This window comes from Coenobita brevimanus, chromosome 22 (genome assembly GCF_032717465.1).
Source record: "Coenobita brevimanus isolate Jiangsu-jjx chromosome 22, ASM3271746v2, whole genome shotgun sequence".
Taxonomy (NCBI): Eukaryota; Metazoa; Arthropoda; class Malacostraca; order Decapoda; family Coenobitidae; genus Coenobita; species Coenobita brevimanus.
In genome coordinates, this window is record NC_136975.1 from 19,288,097 (window position 1) to 19,307,609 (window position 19,513).

The 19,513-nt window shown below is 39.4% G+C and overlaps 1 pseudogene; it reads left to right on the forward strand.

Moving 5' to 3' along the window:
• Window positions 1-19,171: 19,171 nt before the first annotated feature.
• LOC145392558 (5S ribosomal RNA) lies at window positions 19,172-19,291 on the forward strand (annotated as a pseudogene).
• Window positions 19,292-19,513: the final 222 nt, after the last annotated feature.

The following is a 19,513-nucleotide window of genomic DNA, read 5'->3' on the forward strand; positions in this document are numbered from 1 at the left end:
AGAAAATACATCAACTGAAGAAATTTTAATGTCAGCCATGAAGTCAGAGGGGGGAAGTGATGGAGGAACAGCACTGGAATCGTCTAAGGTGGAATTGGAGGAGAAAGTCTGTGCGAAGAGATCTGCTTTATCAGTAGAAGAAATAGCTACAGAACCATCAGAGTAGAAAAGAGGAGAGAAGGATGATGAGGTAAAGTTGTTAGAAAGATTTTTGGCAAGGTGCCAGAAGGAGTGGGAAGAATTCGAGTTGGAGAGTTGAGAGCATTTAGTATGGATGAAATTATTTTTAGTAGAGCGAAGAACAGACTTAGCACGATTCCGGGCAGAAACGTAGAGATGATGTGATTCAGGGGTGGGTTGGCTCCGATACCTTTTGTAGGCCTTCTCCTTGTTGCAGACAGCATTAGAACAAGCGTGATTAAACCAAGGCTTTCTTGCGTTAGTCAAAGGATATAAGAAAGGAATGTATGCTTCCATGCCCGAGAGAATAACCTCTGTAATGCGCAAGGCACACTCAGATGGCTCACGGCCATGGAAGCAATAATCATTCCAGGGAAAATCAAAGAAGTACTGCCTGAGGGCCTCTCAGTCCGCGGCTCCAAAATGCCACAGACGACGTTTCCCTGGAAGGTCCACAGGCCGTACCGGAGTGATAGGACAGGTTAAGGTAATAAGGTTGAGATCGGAGGAGCCAAACTGAGAGAAAAGATTACCAGAGTAAGCAGAAGGATTAGTTGTGAGGAAGAGGTCAAGTATGTTGGAGCTCTCTCCAAGGCGGTCAGGGATACGGGTAGGGTGCTGTACAAGCTGCTCTAGGTCATTAAGGATAGAAAAGATGTAGGTTTGTTCAGCAGGTGGATCCGTGAAAGGAGAAGAGAGCCAAAGGTGGTGGTGAACATTGTAATCTCCAAGAATGGAGATTTCAGAGAAAGGAGAAATGGACAGAATGTGTTCCATCGTAGAAGTAAGATACTCGAAGAATTTTTGATAGTCAGTAGAATTTGGGGATAAGTAAACAGCACAGATATATTTAGTCAGAGAATGACAGGAAAGCCGAAGCCAGAGTGTGTCCTTCGTCCGTTCCTTAGTCGTCAACGTATGGTCCGTCTGGGTCCGAGGCACTTTGTTCGCTTTTTTAGTTAGTTCTATTTACGGGGTGGGGCACTAACCCACCACCAACCCTTTTAGTCGCCTCGTACGACAAGCAGGGATACTGGGGGAGTATTCTTGAAACCCCCCTACCCCCAGGGTTTTTATGCATTTTTACTATACCATGTACGTATGGTAATTTTTTATTGTCATCATTTACTTCGATTCCGTGACTAGATGAGTATAATGACTGCTTTTCAACTATCATACTCTCTTTACTACTAACTGTTGTATATGTTTCGGAGACTTGATCGATCATGCCCAATTCTTGTAAAAGTGTTTTTATGTAATATACTTTGCAGATTATTGCTATATTATTATGTGCTTTGTCTACAGGGACCAAAACATACGATTTGAGCAAGTCTTCAAGATCCTTTAATGCTTCCTTATTTTTGAGTACTGGTTTTGGCATTCTCCATCTAGAATAGTTCTTCCTGAGTTTGCAGATTTTTTCATCAACTTTTTGCATGACTTTTACCTTCCATTCTGTCACACACACACACGCAAGAAAGAATTATACTAACTGGGGACTTCAATACAAATATAAATTGGAATACTCTAGATATAAATAGCCAAGAAAGCTGTAGGGACCAAAAGCTCCTGGATCTCGTACAAGAGCTTTTCTCAACGCAACATGTGAGGGAAACCACCAGAAAAAGAGGACTTGATGTACCTTCAGTGCTAGATCTAATATTTACAAGGCAAGAAAATGATATTGACAGTTTAATATATCACCCTCCACTCGGCAAAAGCGATCATGCAGTACTAAATTATAACTTCAGGATAGCATATGACATAGTAAACAGCAATGATAATTACAAAAAGAGCCTAAACTATAAAAAGGGAAATTATCAAGACCTAAAGAAGTATTTCTTAGAAGATGATTGGAGCTTAGAGGACAAGATTTAAATGCTGTATATAAAAAATTTTGTGAATTTTATGAAATAGGAGTCCAGATGTACATCCCACAGCACAAAGAAGCAGATAAGAAAATACAGAAATGGTTCAATACAGAATGTAAAAAATCAAAAGAAAGAAGAGATTTGTTGTGGAATACTGTAGATACAGAAGACACTATAGTGAAAGGGCATATAATAATTACAAACAGGCAAGAAACGACTATACAAGAATAAGGAGGGAAGCTCAAAAACAGTTTGAGGAGGATATAATAAATAAAAGTAGTGATCAACCAAAGCTGTTTTACAGCTATATCAGAAGGAAAACTAAAGTAAAAGATATAATACAATCCATTACGGACGAGGGAATCACTTATACACAAGAGAAAGATATTTGTGAAACACTAAATAAGAATTTCCAATTAGTTTTTACAGAAGAAAAAAATTTTGAGAGGGACTATGTGGAACACGCATGTCCACGCATACTACCAGATATACAAATAGCAGAAAAAGTAAAACAGGAGGAGTTAAGTAGATTAGACAGAGGAAAAGCAAGTGGTCCTGATGAAATTTCATGTTGGGTATTACGAAAATGTGCAAAGGAGTTAAGTAAATCATTATTTTTAATTTTCAAGAAATCCTTGAATCAAGGTAAACTACCTGATATTTGGAAAAAAGCAAATATTGTCCCCCTATTCAAGAAAGGAAATAGACAAAATCCACTCAACTACCGACCAGTATCACTGACCAGTGTTGTAACCAAGGTATTAGAAAAACTTATAAGAAAAGCTTGGGTAAATCATCTAGAAGAACACAGTATGATAACAGAAAGACAGTTTGGTTTCAGAAAAGGTAAATCATGTGTTACTAATCTGCTGAGCTACTATGACAGAGTATCAAACACAATACAGGAAAGGGAAGGATGGGTGGACAGTATCTATTTAGATTTCAAGAAAGCTTTTGACACAGTACCACACCAAAGACTTTTATGGAAACTGTACCATCAAGGAGGAATTCGAGGCAAACTGTTTTGTTGGATGCAAGACTTTCTCATAAAAAGAGAAATGAGGACAGTACTAAGAGGAAACTACTCATCATGGAAAGAAGTGACTAGTGGAGTACCACAGGGTTCAGTGCTGGCACCAATCATGTTTTTAGTGTATATAAATGATATAAACAGTAACACTGGAAATGAGAGCTATCTGAATATGTTTGCAGATGATGCAAAAATACAAAGGAGAATTACTAACACGGACTCTTGTAAAGAGCTACAAGAAGAATTAAATAAACTTCATGAATAGAGTAGTACATGGCAAATGGAATTCAATGTGGATAAGTGTCATGTAATCAAGTTTGGTAAAAGTGGAAAAAGACCTGATTGGGATTATAAGTTAGGAAATAAAACCCTATACACATCAGAAAGAGAGAAAGACCTAGGTGTGATTATCAATAACAGACTATCTCCGGCTGACCACATCAGCGAGAAGGTACGGAACATGTATACACTGCTTGCAAATATGGGAATAGCATTCACATACATAAATGAAGACATGCTAAGAAGGATAATAGCATTATTCATTAGACCAACCCTGGAATATGCATCAGTAGTCTGGAGTCCTCATCTCAAAAAGCACATAGACAAGATTGAAAAAGTTCAAAGGGCCGCTACAAGATGGATACCAAGCTTAAGGGACTTAAGCTACGAAGAAAGACTAAATAAACTGAATCTACCAACACTACAGGAGAGAAGGAAAAGAGGTGACATGATAATGCTATATAAATGCATATCAGGAAAGGAGAAAATAGACGTAAATGATTACTTAATATATGGAGAAGCATCAACAAGAGGACACTGCAAAAAATTGCATAAGAAGAGAGGTGATAAAGACGTAAGGAAAATAAGTTTCCCAAACAGAGCAATTGATCAATGGAATGCACTACCGAATGAAATAGTGTGTGCCAAAACAATTCACAAATTTAAGGATATGTACGATAAATATGGTTTAAGACACGGGACAGTACGAGCTTGACTCATTCCTGTAAAGATACAATTGGTTAAGGTAAGAACACACACACACACACAGAAAACTCAAAGGGAAAACATGCATCCGCTCCTGCTCCGCCAGCGCGGGTGTAAAAATTGACATATGATGAAATGTAGCAAATATTATGTGATGTTTGAAAATAGTTACGTCCTTAACAGCAAGAAATATAGATATCAGGGGAATGACGTAACGATGACAATTACTGAATGTTAATGGTGTTAACACTGTCAGTATGATGACGTCAGTGCACTCCTTCCCCACACCATACAAGTTCATCTCATTAACCTCACTATCACAACGCAGATAATCCTTCAACACAGCCTCAGCAAAAGGCTTTTGTGGGCAACAAGTTGAAATGGCTGGTTTCCTGCTGTCCACTGGGTTCACGTCCTGATGGGACTGGGGCTGCAGTAATGGCAGTTGACAATACGGTGACGTCTTTTATGGTTAATTCTTATTATAACTTAAGTATTTTAGCGTAGGAAAGATTTTTTTTTTTTTCTGATTAGAAGAGTTAGATGTTACTATCACTAACTCCTCCACTAATATGGAGATCTAAACTGAATAAAATCATCTGGTACTAGCGAGAATATGATGTAAAACTAGAAAGCGCTCAGAGAGCTCATTCCTCCGCCAATGTCATTGTCGTTAAAAAGAATCCTGATCCGGATCCATGTATATAGGATCCGGATCCGGGTCCGCCACAAAATCTAATTATTTCTTTCTTGATCTATGGCCCACTTTTGCACAGATTTCATTGAATTTCATTGAGAACTTTAGAGATATTGTGCAGGATACTCCGGATCCGGATCCGAATGCGCCCGCAAATTTGATCATTTCTTCCTTGGCCCATGGCCCACCTTTCCACAAAATTTCAACAAAATCCGTTCATAACTTTTTAAATGTTCCTGCTAACAGACAGGCAAACAAACAAACGCGGGCTAGAACTCAATCTCCCTGGCTGAGGTAACTAGCTAGTTATAGAAGAGATAATGAAATGCCTCATCCGTCAGCTAACTTTTTCAATACGGCGACGCCATTTTGATGTACAGTTATATATTTTTTTGCTACCATAAGATTTTATTCAGCCAAGGAGAGCTCCTGGTACTGAAAGTGTTAGTTACGAGCGTAGCTGACCCGACCTGTAGGAGGAGTCTGTTCTAAGCTGAACCAATTCGTCCACAGAGAGTAAAAATAAATTAACATTCCCGTGAGGATAGGGTTAATATCATAAACAAACCAGAAAGCGCTCAGAGAGAGCGTACCGCCCTCAATGCCATTGCCATTAAAAAAGATCCGGATCCAGATCTGTGGATAGAGGATCCGGATCCGGATCAGCCCCCATATTTAATCAATTATTTCTTGGTCCATGGACCACCATTCTACAAAATTTCTTGAAATTCATTGAGAACTTTTGGAGATATCGTGCGAGATACTCCGGATCCAAATCCGGATCTGGCCCAAAATTTATTTATTTCTTCCTTGGCCCATGGACCACCGTTTCACAAAATTACATTAAAATCCGCTCCTAACTTTATGAGTAATCCTGCTAACGGACAGACAGACAGACAGACAGACAAACCAACAAACCAACCAACGCGGGGTAAAATATAACCTCCTTGGCGGAGGTAAAACTGTCATCAGACTGGAAAAGTTTAATCATAACGACTGCGAATGTTTCAAGACGTTTAACTCCTATTCTAGGGGGGAAAAAAAAAAAGCGTTTAGAGTTTGATATTAATGACGATAAATGCTGCATTTTCGTGTTGATGAGTTATAATGGTGCTAACCTCCAGTTAGCCTATTAAATGTAATGGATTATGGAAAGTTCGATATAGGAAGATATTATGTCGTATTCTGGAAGGAAATAACTGTTGCAGGGTTGGAATTAAATCCTTTAATATGACATTTGTGGTGGAGACCATCATCCACTCACATGATGTAGCTCTTCCAACTTCTTCCTTCAACCTTCTCATTTTTTTCTATGTCTGTCCTCCTTCCTGCGTATTTCTACAGTCCTTCCTCTCACTTTTTATTACACTTCGTTCCACTTCAGGTAACTCTGCACTGACTGAAAACTTAATGGTTTCCTATATACCAGGAAACCATTTACAACGCTGGGTGGTAACCATATAGACAAACATCCAAATAACTATAATGCCCCAGTTAAGAGAAGCAAATTCGGCGCCAATCGGGGAACCGAACCTCCACACTCTTCCCTGCGCTTTTGCCGTGGCGAGGTGCTGTCTGCCGCGAGGAAACATCGGTTCACCGCACGGAACTTTTGCATGCGCCTGATGGACCTCCTCGGCGAGACCCACAGGAGTTACTTAAGACCAGCAACAACCAGACATTATCGTCAGCCTAGGAAAAGGTTTTCGGGGAGAAGGGATTTATTCTGTATCTAACTCCTCTAGTTTGAAAAATCTTTTGCTGTGCAAAGAAATAGTCGGGAGATACAAGAATAATATAACGACAAACTTGTAGCAGGGTTGTTTATTAATCGATTTTAAAAATTATATGTTAGACGATAAAACTATGTCATAATTAAGAATGAAATATGCTGTAAAGGGATTAAGATTAATGGTAGCCAAAATATGACCATTTACTATTATTAATCCTTTCACTCCGATAACAGATTTTGTTTTATTTTCGATACCGATAGACGATTTAATTGGGCTAATGGTGTAACTTTTCGAACTGAGGGTGATATTTACAACCTTAGTTAACGCTCCACTACTTGGGTGTGCACTCCAGCTAAATGAAATCGTGTGAGGAGGCAGGAATGAAATGAAACTGGGCCACTCTCACTATGTGAATATTAAGTCAAGATTGCGTGAAATCTGATGAGTCTGAATTATGAGGTAAAAACGAGTCCCTTTCGTTACTACTCAAATCAACGCCCCACTGACTGCAACTGGTTGTGGATTTTTAACTTAGAGGTGTTAGGGAAATTTTTCAAGTCAGAGTAAATGTATTAAAGTTTTAGAGGCGCCTTGATGGAAGATAAAAATAGGACGTAATTTGGAGGAGACTAACACTACTGTATGACTGACTTATTAAATTTCTCATGGTCGGTATAGCTCTAGAATTATAATGTAGTTAACGGCAGATGATTTTATTTAATGGAAAATGTAGTCATGGGAACCAAAGAATTACAATGCTTTCACCACTAATCAGTCTTGTAGCACTGCATTCCAGTTAAAGATAGACGATTTTACTCAGGTGAGAATGTCATAAGAGCAGAGGGTTAATAGTAGCTGGATTAGGGTTATTTACCGTTACCACCACTTAAAGGTAAGTGGCAGCTTGCTGAAAAGTTTTGAATAAATATGGGCTTGATACTCACAATTCGTATGATATTTAACACCGACAGTTAATATTACTGCCCAGGCTGTAACAGGTGGTGTCTGGATGAACTGTTGCGAGTAGAACTGCCTTGTCTTTGGGAATGGACTTGTTTATTCATTGCCCAGAGAAGGATACATGAATGTATCAGTTATCAGTGAACTGACTGTAATGGAAATCTGTACTTATACTGCAGTCTTTGCTAACTGTATATTGCATCTGAGAAACTCCTGGAATCGAAACTTAAAATGTCATCCTCAGGAAACGATAAGCCGATCTTCTGTCTGCGCTGCACAGGGTTAAAGTTGAGTCAGTGTCTTGATCCATCCTAATGTAATGGATAACAAAGGCCACATACTCTCGCCACTCAGTACCAGGCTTGTCTTCCTGTGGGGACCACCTAAGCCCCGACATTCCGTGAGCCAAAAGAAATATTAGGAAGGTTGCAACCATCGCATCGGCTATATTGCACAAAAAGTTCTTTATTATGGATCACCAGGTTGAATTTAATCACTGAAGGATGCAACTTTACAGTACTTGATGTGACTGTGGATAAGTTGTAAAACTGTGGAGAAAGTGAGTATGGAACTTCATGTAAAAATGTTCATCAGTAAAGTATCTTGACATATTAAGGGTCTCAGAGTAGTGACGTATTTATATTTCGTTATTGCTGTCTGCAAACAACGTTTATTCATTTAAATGGAGGCGTTTGGGAGTGAAAGGGATGAAGCCGAGTTCCATCGAGTGATGGAAGTACATGAGACAGGGTAGCTTGGAGTGGCAGAAAGGGATACATGAGAGAATGGCTTGAAGTGGCAGTGGGATTACATGAGGCAGGGCGGCTTGGAGTTTGGCAGGGAGTACATGAGGCCCTAAGAGATGAAGCCATCAACGTTTAGGTTGGGTGAGAATTGTCAGAGTAAGTTAGGTATGGTCAGATCTTGTTAAGGCAACCCGATTGTCAGGTCAGATCACGTTTAGTTAAAACTGGTGGAAGTTAAGTGCTGGCCAATCTATCAGTTTCTTTACCCGAAGGGAACCTTGCAGTAGGGACCTATGATCTTCATGACTTTGATCCGATTGACGGAGGGCAGTACGCTTAGTACCCTTCCAACACAGTCCCTGAAACAGGGACCCTGGGAGCTAATGGGTTGTTTTGATATAATGGAGTGTGGGTATATATGGGGTGGCATCGTAATAGATGTGTAATCATTAGCAAAAGCTGGTGCTTATAGAATGTTGAAATATAAGGGCCACAGGCATTTGGGGCTTAGAGAGAGAGAGAGAGAGAGAGAGAGAAGGGAGGAGGAAAGGAGGAAGAAGGAGAGACAGGTACAAGGTGTGAGAATATACATGGAGAGAGATGTGCAAATATAACCAATTCAGTAGAAGCAAGCCTATATTTATACAGGCATGCACAGATAAGTAGATTGATATGAAGCAGACGCGTAGATAAAAAAGAAATCACATTAGCACAGAAATGCGAAAAATCAAAAACATTATTACCTTTTTTGGCTTGTAGTAACATATCTTTTCTGTACCATATCACTAATTCATTTGTCTTTTCATTCAGTGTAGTGAAGAGCAGTATAAAAGCAGCTTTACACAGAATGGATGATGGGTGCTCTGGAAATCATTTATTATGTTGGGTGGTAATCACATACCGGTAGCTTAACCCGCCGCGTCCTGGACACGTGAATTCACGTCCTCACATGATGTGCACTCATATCCCGGAGACGTAAATTAACGTAGCAACATTGCAAGGTCCCTAATTTGCACAATTTTCAATTTTCGCGAGTGATTTCATGAGTGATTTTTGGCAAGTATACACGGGACATCTACCTCTATTCCTCTACAAGATGCCAAGCAGGGAAAATGCCTTACATCACATAACGTCTCCCCCCCCCCTGCACGCCATTGTCTCGGCAATTCACCTGTTACCAGTGACCTGGCCAATAAAAACATTCAGGGCCAGAGTGATTCCCCAATCGATGACAATGTGGAGGACAAAGTTTACATAGCATTAGAGGAAGAAACAGTCAGAAATGATGATCAGGTAATGTGGGAAAAATGGTCATGAATGGTGATGAGTTAGTGAGTGAAACAATGCTTATAATGCCTATATTACTGTAAATAAATAAATACTGTTTATGAGTGGATAAAATAGTTACCCTCCCATAGAACTCCTTTTCTTTGGTGCCAGCCTGTTAGAAAACCCAGTCAGGTAAGGAGGTACTTGTACCTGGATCGAGTATTTTAAACCTCAGGTGAGCGATTTCTCTATGAATTTTCAATGTTTCTCACCAAAAGCGGATGTTTGAGCCAAAAAAGAAAAAAGGTCCAAAAATGTCGGGAATGGGGCATACCACTGCCCAGAAAACGTCGGGATGGGGTGGGTTAACAGACGCTTGATGCTCTGATGAGTTAAGGCGCTGCAGTCTGGTGCAATCAATAATTATTTACGTCTGAGGAATGGTTGGATTTTTTTTTTTTTAACCACTCAGGAAAGAGAAACTGGTCATTCTCGTCTTCAGTATCGGGACGAAGTAAAGTACCAAGGGATCCTACGTTGTGGGCCAACAATAGATAGAATGATATATGGATTCGTAGATCAATCAGGTAAATCATCCTGGACATGATTTTCATTGATTTATATCCTCAGGAAGATATCCACCTCCCCCCAACACACACACACACACACACACACACACACATATATGTATGTACGTATATATATATATATATATATATATATATATATATATATGGGGGAGGCGGTGGCTGAATCGGTAGAGAGGCGGCTTGCAGTCCTAATGGACCCAGGATCGAATCTCGGTTGGGGCAGGGAACAGTTTAAGGATTTGAATTTCCTAAAAGCAGACTTTCCTGATCTACCAGATGACCCGCCGACATGTCGTAAAAGTACCCCCGCTAATACCAATACACCAGTCCTGTATGAGACAGCCCTAGCATGTATTCAATATGGACGGTGGGTGTTAGCGCCGAAGTGTTGACATGTGGAGGTGTAGGAGGACTACTGGGCCTTGGGATAGGCAACTGCCCCCAAGAAAGAGGCCCTGAGCCTTTGCCCAGAGTCGGACACATAAAAATATATATATATATATATGCAAACTAACCACAGGAGAAATGAAAGGAGCGACAGTGAGTACTTTCGTATATTACCTCTTCAGAAGATGTAATATACGAAAGTACTCACTGTCACTCCTTTCATTCCTCCTGTGGTTAGTTTGCATACATATCTTCACGGTGAAGTGAAGTCTCTGCATATATATATATATATATATATATATATATATATATATATATATACACACACACACACACACACACACATGAGGTGCTACCCAAAAGATCCAGTAATTTGAACAGAGGGAGCTAACCGTTTGCAGTTTTGCCTTTTGCCGCTATGAGGAGTCAGCAGCACCCTTTCTGCGTCAGTGTGGCCCAGACCGTGCCTGTGAGTGGACGTGTTGTTGAGCTAAGCGTACTATTGTAACGTGGTGTGTAGGTGGTTTGGCAGTTTTGCAATGGCGGACCAATGGTGCAGCAATGTCACGTCAGTGTTGATCGTTTTCTTCTATTTCCAAGGGATTGTTCACAAGGAATTCGTCCAACCCGGTCAGTCTGTCAGCGTAAAGTTTTACTGTGACGTTTTGCAGCATCTGAGGGAGAACATCCGCTGCAAACGTCATGCAGTGAAAGAACAAGGACTAGGTCCTGCATCATGACAACGCCCCCGCCCACACTTCAATTGTTGTCCGGCAGTTCCTGGCTTCCACTAACACGGTAGTCATTCCCCACCCACCCTATTCGCCTGACCTTGCCCCCTGCAAATTTTTCCTGTTTCCCAAACTGAAACTACGATTGAAAGGGCATCGATTTGATTCGACTGAGGAGATCCAGACAGAATCGCAGTAGTTGCTCAAGACCAGCACGCCTGAAGCCTTCCAGGGATGCATGAACTCGTGGAAAAACGCTGGGACCACTGCATATATGCCCAAGGGGACTACTTCGAAGGTGACATTGAGACCTAGGAGGTAAGGTAACTTATTCTCCTACAATATTCAAAGTACTGGAACTTTTGGGTAGCACCTCGTAATGTACACTCGCCGACACCTATAGCTGGTACAGTCAGCGCAGTCAATCCTCTTTTTCCTTGGTGTAAATCCCGTTAAGCTCGACTCAGTCTCTCCGAACCATTTACTGGTGAGAGAGAGGGTCGCCGGAAGATGTCTGGCGTAATTGTAGGGGGATGGTGGTATTTGGGGGTGGAAGGGAGGGAGTGGGGGGGAACGTGACTGAGTAGATGCCACACCAGTGTAATACAGATGTGGCACCAGTGTATTTGTAAAAAGCGTTGGTTTACGATGTGAATGAGCTAAAACAACCTCTTTTTAGTGGTAAACGACACCGAGTTACGGACTCCACTTATATCTCAGAATGTTTCTACAATCTGTGTGTTGAGGTTAACATGTCATAAAGACTTTGTAGTTACTTGTAGAGAAGTATATTTTAGACTTGTGGTCGAGAGGCTTTTATATCTTGTAGTAGTTTCCCCACCAGATGTCATGTAGTGATGGGAGAGGTAAAGAATAGTATGGGACTATTTTTATTTGTCTTGGAAATATTAAACAGGTCTCTCCCATGGGAAGAGTATAAGTCCCGGGTAGCTACCTCCCTGTCTCGCTATCTCTCTCTCTTTCTATTCTAAGGCTAATCTCCGTCTCGACCTCTCTCTAGGGTCGCTTGTCTCCTTCTACCTAGCCTGTTCGGTGGCTAATCTCCGTCTGAGCTCTCTTTCCTAAATTCTGGTGTAGCAGGGGTGTGTCACGTGTGTTCCTCGTGGGTGGACTAGATCTTTGTTCACGAGAGGACTGCTGACAGCTAACTGCATCATCTCCTTACTGGCCGCTGTCGTCAGCTTTCCTCAGTGTTAAGAGTGTGTAAGCATGTTAGCACTGCTCGATTCTCGCAGACACAACACCTTCTCATCATTTGACTTCCTGCTTCTATCTGTCTCTCTATCTATCTATTTATCTATCTATCTAGTATGATTTGCAATTATAATATGGAGACCTACCACATTTCTCGGCCGCGCAAAAATGGCGTACCATCGACATTTAATAGTCATAACATATTAATACATACTACATACACATTATAATGAACTTATAAGCTAATTAAGTGAAATATATATTGTAAAGTAACATAATTGTATGAATATTGTATACATATATTATTCATAGTAAATAGTGATTATTCAGTAATATTACATTTAAACAAGTTGTATACATATTTGAATAAATGCAATATAATTGTGCAATGGTAATACTGCTAAGTTATACATTACATATTTGAGTTATCACTTTAGTAATGTCTAATATTTCATCTAACTTGTATGATGATACTGGTAATACAGAATTGTGCTATAATTGTATGACTTATATTGTGTTAATGCATAATTGTGTTGGCCTTATAATTGTAGTTACATTTTGTTAATGCAACTATTACATAAGTGTCTTGGCCTTATAATTGTAGTTAAAGTTACATAAAAGTTACATCTTGTTAATGCAACTGTTTTGTCGTTACATAATTGTTACATATCGTTTGCAGGTACATAATTGTAATTAAAGTTACATAAAAGTTACATCTTGTTAATGCAACTGTTACATAATTGGCAAAGTGTAACATAATGCAATCGTTTGTCGTTACATAATTGTTATATATCGTTTGTAGGTACATAATTGTAGTTAGTGTAACATAATGCAATCGTTTGTCGTTATATAATTGTTACATATCGTTTGTAGTTACATAATTGTAGTTAATGTAACATAATGCAATCGTTTGTCGTTACATAATTGTTACATATCGGTTGTAGGTACATAATTGTAGTTAGTGTAACATAATGCAATCGTTTGTCGTTACATAATTGTTACATATCGTTTGTAGTTACATAATTGTAGTTAGTTTAACATAATGCAATCGTTTGTCGTTACATAATTGTTACATATCGTTTGTAAGAACATAATTATAATATGGAGTAACATAATTGTAATAACTGCAGTCCTAACATATGCTGCGGTCGATGATAGTGATGATGTTTCGTGCCACTTGTATGTGGAGACAACAATCTGCTTTTTTGTTTGTAGTTTATGTGGTATTTTGACTTATGTAGTAACATTTACACTTATTTTCATTTGTTTGGTATGTGATCTTACTCTATTTCTCTTTTTTCTTTCTTACTATTTCTTTCTTTCTTTCTTTCTTTTTTGTATGTATTGATTTTCTATAGTTTGTTTTTTCTTCGCTTGTGTACGCTTTTTCCATGTTGTTCATGGTTACATAATTGCTGGCTAATTTCCTTGGGATACTTTTTTAAAGTTTAGTTTATATTGCACAGATACTAATGAAAATGATATTATATAGTCCCATATTTTGTTATTTTATATAAAAAATATATACACTATATACAGTATTAACTATACACACTGACTCGTTGTTCACCTGTTCCTATCGTGGGTAATATGTGTGTCAGCACTGTGTGGAAATCATTGTCTTCACGATTGTGTTGAAGATGTTCACTCTTGCTAACGGCATTTGTGTTGGCCATTTTTTTTTCTCTAGTTTACCTTGTAACTTAATTTATATGTTTCCACTAGGTAGCTTTAATTAATAAAAGTTTAATGCAGTTCCTTTAATTGCTCACTGAGTAACTGTGATTGTATATTTTCTTTATCACTTTGTAGATATAATAATGTATAGTTGTATGTATGAAACACGTATTTTATGTAGGTATAAATGGTAACACTCGTTGGTAGTAAATAAATGTTATAATAAATGAATGATTATATACAGTGTAGAATATTTATTGTTGGTGCAAGTATTTAATGATTGAATTATGAAGATAACTGAAGTAGGTATATGAATTCAAGTTGTAACTATACAGTACATTTTATATGTTTGTGCAGAAGCTTATTGTCTATCACTGTGTATTGTATAAATGAAGTAACTATGTAACTCACTAATTTTTACCGTGATGGAAATGGTGTGAGTGGTGTTGCACGTGGTGATAGCGTTGTCCTTCGCGGGTTGATTGGCGTGCTGTCGTCTCAGCACATGGTGACATCGGCTTCCCACACTGGTAGCTGTGGTGAGTGAATGAGTAGCGATGAGTAACTTGAGTGAAGACGAGTGAGTAAGATGAGTTGTGAATATGGACTTGGTGTTTGCTTCGTCGTCCTGACCTCTTCACATCTGCGTAAGCGGTGGGGGTTGGGTGGATGTAGCAGAGAGAGGAGGGTGAGGTCTGGTGGTTATGAGTTGTGAGTCGTCTCTCACTCTCCGTTTGTTTGTTTGTTTGTTTGTTTGTTTTCTTTCTTTCTTGATGTATTCTTGGTCCTTTTTTTCTTGTGATTTACTCGTTGTAGGATGAAGACTGCCGCTTCTTGTAGGTGCGTGTAGAAGATTATACAGACGACGTAGAGTTGTTAATTGTAGTTGATTGTAGATGGCTGTAGTTCGCTAATTCGTCGTAGACTTGTAGACTATTTGTACTGTAGGCTGTATTTTGTAGGATTCAATGTAGAACTGAAGCTAATCTTGTAGTCTCGGTTGCTTTTGTAGAAATTTGCTTTTAATTCGGAGATGATATCCGCAGATTTGCTGGTTTTGTCGTTAAGCTACTTGCAAGGCGTCGAGTGATCTCTTGACCTCTGCATCAGCGTAATGATCTGGGAGGCGGAGGGGGCTGGATGGAGAGAATACTGTCAGGAGCTGATGTTGTTGGTTGTTTTCAATCTTGAGATTTTGTAGGAATTTAATGTTGATTCGTAGACGAGGTTCGTATACGTTCGCTGCTACCAAAATGTCATAAAGACTTTGTATCATAAAGCAGCGACTTTGTATTTGCTTGTAGAGGCAGGATATTTTAGACTTGTGGTCGAGCGACTTTTATATCTTGTAGTAGTTTCCCCACCAGATGTCATGTAGTGACGGGAGAGGTAAAGAATAGTATGGGACTATTTTTATTTGTCTTGGAAATATTAAACAGGTCTCTCCCATGGGAAGAGTATAAGTCCCGGGTAGCTACCTCCCTGTCTCGCTATCTCTCTCTCTTTCTATTCTAAGGCTAATCTCCGTCTCGACCTCTCTCTAGGGTCGCTTGTCTCCTTCTACCTAGCCTGTTCGGTGGCTAATCTCCGTCTGAGCTCTCTTTCCTAAATTCTGGTGTAGCAGGGGTGTGTCACGTGTGTTCCTCGTGGGTGGACTAGATCTTTGTTCACGAGAGGACTGCTGATAGCTAACTGCATCATCTCCTTACTGGCCGCTGTCGTCAGCTTTCCTCAGTGTTAAGAGTGTGTAAGCATGTTAGCACTGCTCGATTCTCGCAGACACAACACCTTCTCATCATTTGACTTCCTGCTTCTATCTGTCTCTCTATCTATCTATTTATCTATCTATCTAGTATGATTTGCAATTATAATATGGAGACCTACCACAAACATACATAAGACTTGTCATTTAATGACAGTGCTAGAAGTCTGATTAATGTTGACAGCTGTAAGTGGTGGCATGTTACATAGGTTTGACAGGGTAATAATCAGGGAAACTAATTAAAGTTTTAACGAACAAGTGGCAGAAGGTATTGCAGTAACATCTGACCTTATAATAGATAACCCATAAAGAACAACTACAGTAAGTTTTGCATAATATGACCATACTCACAATAATATGAGTTTTATCAAGTGTGTTTGATGTAATATATATTACACAATGCATAGGAAATACTGCAGATATTGATTCCTTCATGGTTTCATAAATTTCAGGTTAGATAATTATAATGTTAATGGGGTTGTCATGTTTCAAGCACAAATCATACGATATGTTTCTTTATTTTACCTGTATTCATGTAATCTTTGCCATGCAAGTCTCTTTTGCTGATTGTGGGAGTGAAAATTGGCAGTCTGTAACACTGCATAAACCAAATAAATGCATACAATAATACGGAAACGACAACACACATTTTGTAATATATATTCATTCATTATAAATGTCCAGCCATCCTCCATTCTATAACCTATCGGGGAACATGGGTCTTGCTGGAATCTTTCATAGTCATATAAACCAAATGGTTTAGGCCGGGATAGAACCATCAGCTCCTCCTTCAAGCACTCCTTAGGCTTTGTGCCAACTGCCAGTATGTCTGTCTGCAATGGCCAACCTCCAAACCATCCGTCTGGCGATTGCTAACTTCAAACTTGGCACCAGTATGTCTCGCCTCGCAGTGAGTCGGGTGTATATCAAGGTGTTGTCCATACACCACAAAGCATTCCTACACCATTCACAGCTCAGGAGTCACAGTGCACACACAGGAAAAGCAAGCAGCCCTGCGAGGGGAGATCATCGGTCTGCGGAAAGAAGGCTCCAGTATTCGGACCATCGCCAGCCAGTTATGCATATCCTCAACCACTGTGGCAAATTGAATCAATAGGTGGGAAGAGACAGATCTTACTAACCAAGGTAAGAGCGCCTAACTGTGAAAGATTTGGTCGGTAATTCCTTTTTGTGCCGTACGTGTGTGTCGAACATGTATGATGTGACTGTTTCATAATGTTTTGCTTAAATTTTTATACTGTCTATAATTATGTATTTGACATTAACCCGTAGTACAACGTCAACGATGTATGACATACTTTTTACCTATAAAAATGCAAACCACCATCAACGACGTTATGTTACATTGATCCTGTTGAACAGGTAACAGGAAGTCATTTTAGTGTGACGTATCATCTCGCTGCCCACCCACGGTCCACCAACATTCTTTTGTCCCTGCCTGCCCACACCAACCCTCCCACCCCCACGGTCCCCTACTCCTCCCTCTACCACCGCTCCTACGAGCATGTAAAACAGTTGTTTCCAATGACGTATTTTCTTTATAATATTTCCTCACAGCCGGGACACCACGCTTCCGTGTAATAACACCTCCACAGGATGAGCGCATTATACGAGCGGCTGAGGAAACCCCCCTAACGAACGCGATGGCGCTTCGGAACAGACTCCAGTTGGATGTGTCTGTCGCTACAGTCAGGAGGCGGCTTCATGAGACGGGAATACATAACCAGGATCCGGCCAAAAAGGAGTTGCTCACTGAAGGACACCGTGCTGCCAGGCTTAACCTTGCACGTCAGTATGTCGACAAAGGCCTAGACTTCTGGTCCAGGGTGGTGTTCTCAGATGTGAAAACCTTTCCATCTTCTGATCATGGAAATATACACGTGTGGAGGAAGAGCAACATCCTGTAATGATTAATAACTGAACTGTTGCAGAACGCTAAAACAATAATATTAAAATTACTGAAACTGATAATTCACACACACACACACACACACACACACACACACACACACACACACACACACACACACACACACACACCTCAAGATAAGGTTCACTTTTTAATCATAATGTGGTATATAAGTTCGTTTAATTACTAATTAATAAAAGAGATAAATGATAAATACCACAGTTCACTTTCTAATCATAATGTAGTATATAAATTCGTTAAATCACTGATTACTAACAAAGATAAATGTAAAGGTCCTGGTGTTGGTGGGTGTTCTGAATTATTAAAATATTTTCCATTTATTACTTATGGACTCCTAAACGATTCCAGCACAACATCCTACAATGTCAGTATTACTCATGAACAAGCAAATATAGCATACTGTGCAATAAGAGTCAGTCCTAATCTCATGACAAACATTGTAATTATCTAAGTCAAAAGTTAAGGGATCATCAAGGATTCAGTAATTGCAGCCTTTCTTAAGCTATGTCGAACACACTTGAATAGAAACACTCTATTATTGTGGCCATGTCTATATTATGCAAAACTTACTGTAGTTGTTCTTTATGGGTTATCTATTATAAGGTCAGATGTTACTGCAATACCTTCTGCCACTTGTTCTTTAAAACTGTAATTAGTTTCCCCTATTATTACGCTGTCAAATCTATGTAACATGCCACCACTTCCAGCTGTCAACATTTATCGGACTTCTAGCACTGTCATTAAATGACAAGTCCTGTGTATGTTAACCTCAACACACAGATTGTAGAAACATTCTGAGATATAAGTGGAGTCCGTAACTCGGTGTCGTTTACCACTAAAAAAAGAGGTTGTTTTAGCTCATTCACATCGTAAACCAACGTTTTTTACAAATATACTGGTGCCACATCTGTATTACGCTGGTGTGGCATCCACTCAGTCACGTTCCCCCCCACTCCCTCCCTTCCACCCCCAAACACCACCATCCCCCTACAATTACGCCAGACATCCTCCGGTGACCCTCCATCTCACCAGTAATTGGTTCGGAGAGACTGAGTCGAGCTGCACGGGATTCACACCAAGGAAAAAGAGGATTGACAGCGCTGACTGTACCAGCTATAAGTGTCGGCGATAGTATATATATATATATATATATATATATATATATATATATATATATATATATATATATATTTGTATAAATATCTATACACACACACACACACACACATATATATATATATATATATATATATATATATATACATATATATATATATAATATTTGTATAAATATCTATACACACACACACACACACACACACACATATATATATATATACATACATATATATATATATATATATATATATATATATATATATATATATATATATGGCTATTACCACGTTGAGTACACCGCTTCCCGTCCGATGAGCGAAGTTAAGCAACGTTGGGTCTGGTTAGTACTTGGATGGGTGACCGCCTGAGAACACCAGATGCTTTTGGCATAAAGTTCTCCCTACGTGTCAAGTGGGGTTGGTGGAGGATTAGTGCCCCTCTCTGTAAAACAATTAACTCTATGCCCTTGGCCACCCCGTTTGGGATACATGGCGTCTGCCAATGAATGAATGAATATATAGATAGATACATATACTAAAATATATTAAACATCATCCAAAACATGTATATATTTGTATAAATCTCTCTCTCTCTCTCTCTAATTTTGGAGG